This window comes from Poecilia latipinna, unplaced genomic scaffold, assembly GCF_001443285.1.
Source record: "Poecilia latipinna isolate Pla-1442-1.1 unplaced genomic scaffold, P_latipinna-1.0 Scaffold989, whole genome shotgun sequence".
Classification (NCBI taxonomy): domain Eukaryota; kingdom Metazoa; phylum Chordata; class Actinopteri; order Cyprinodontiformes; family Poeciliidae; genus Poecilia; species Poecilia latipinna.
The window spans coordinates 404,870-406,441 of record NW_015113605.1 but is presented as its reverse complement, the minus strand read 5'-3'; the positions used below and the strand labels follow the sequence as shown (position 1 = coordinate 406,441).

General features: G+C 43.6%; 3 non-coding genes across 3 annotated transcripts; all 3 read right to left on the bottom strand.

Moving 5' to 3' along the window:
* Window positions 1-43: 43 nt before the first annotated feature.
* trnaw-cca (transfer RNA tryptophan (anticodon CCA)) lies at window positions 44-115 on the bottom strand. The gene has a single exon. It is a non-coding gene; the product is annotated as a tRNA-Trp (tRNA).
* Window positions 116-364: 249 nt separating this feature from the next.
* trnaw-cca (transfer RNA tryptophan (anticodon CCA)) lies at window positions 365-436 on the bottom strand. The gene has a single exon. It is a non-coding gene; the product is annotated as a tRNA-Trp (tRNA).
* Window positions 437-946: 510 nt separating this feature from the next.
* trnaw-cca (transfer RNA tryptophan (anticodon CCA)) lies at window positions 947-1,018 on the bottom strand. The gene has a single exon. It is a non-coding gene; the product is annotated as a tRNA-Trp (tRNA).
* Between the last annotated feature and the right edge of the window lie 554 nt (window positions 1,019-1,572).

The window sequence follows — 1,572 nt, the reverse complement described above, 5'->3', positions numbered from 1 at the left end:
TGCAAGAAAGCAACAGCTTGCAAAGAAAATCAAGATTCTTTGCTGACTCTGACGTGATTCGAGCACGCAACCTTCTGATCTGGAGTCAGACGCGCTGCCGTTGCGCCACAGAGTCTGTACTGTGATGATCAATGGCCACTGGTCCAGTTCCTGTCAGAGCTCTAGATAACCTGCTGAAGATTCCCAATGCCATGAAGTGAGTAACCTGGAAGCAGCAACAACAAAATGAATGTCTTGCTTGATGTTTGTCTTCTGTGTGACAGAAGCCTTCAATTTCCCTTCACAGTGACAATTTTTTTTATTCTTTGAGAGAACAATCCACCAAAAGTTATCTCAGAGTTCATTTGAGGTGTAGCTTCCTTGCTGACTCTGACGTGATTTGAACACGCAACCTTCTGATCTGGAGTCAGACGCGCTGCCGTTGCGCCACAGAATCCTGCTGTTCAGCATTTCTCGTATGCCTTTTATTATTTTAATGAAATTCTGTGTATATAATCATTGTGGTCCCTTTGGTCTGTCTGGAAGCTTTGACCTCCAGAGCTGAAGACGGACAAGTGATGAGCACAACTACTCATCAACGTGAAACTGTGGGTTCAAAAGCCACCTGCTCAACTAAAGGTGTGTGATTGGACCAATGAGTGCATGTGAATAGAAACTTTCAAACAACAACTAAATGTATGCAAAGAGAAAAATGATGGAAAATCATGTTTGGTTTCCGTCAACGTTATGCCAATTTGGAGAATCTCAGAGAACAGTTGGTAAGTCTAAACTCACTTCTAGTTTTTGAAACGATACTGAGGAAATGCTTTTACTTCAATTAGGTGGCCGACTTCAATGTGTTTTGCTGTGGACTGTGATGAAAGAGATTCGATGAGAGTGAGAGATGGACTTCAGCAGTTGTGTTGCAAGAAAGCAACAGCTTGCAAAGAAAATCAAGATTCTTTGCTGACTCTGACGTGATTCGAGCACGCAACCTTCTGATCTGGAGTCAGACGCGCTGCCGTTGCGCCACAGAGTCTGTACTGTGAAGATCAATGGCCACTGGTCCAGTTCCTGTCAGAGCTCTAGATAACCTGCTGAAGATGCGCAATGCCATGAAGTGAGTAACCAAGAAGCAGCAACAACAAAATGAATGTCTTGGTTGATGTTGGTCTTTATGTCTCTTTACAGTGACAGTTATATTTAAGAGAACAATGCGTCAACCCACCAAAAGATATCTCAGAGAAAGCATTTAGGTTGAGCTTCCCTACTGACTCGATTTGAACACGCAACCTTCTGATCTGGAGTCAGACGCGCTGCCGTTGCGCCACAGAGTCTTTTCAGATAGCTTCATTGCCGCCGGTTGAGTTCTTGGGAGATTTATAAATGACTAAAAAGTCCAACTACTGAGGTGTCTATAAGCTGCAACCACAGAATTTGCCTTGCACCTCTGTTTTACATGACACGTTCAATCTGGAATGGTCAACTGTTTTAGTTAACGTCTGGAAGGTTAGGCCGAGTTAGATGGGCTTAGTACTTCTGCAAGTCTTCCTTAGCTGACTCTGACGTGATTTAAACACGCAACCTTCTGAT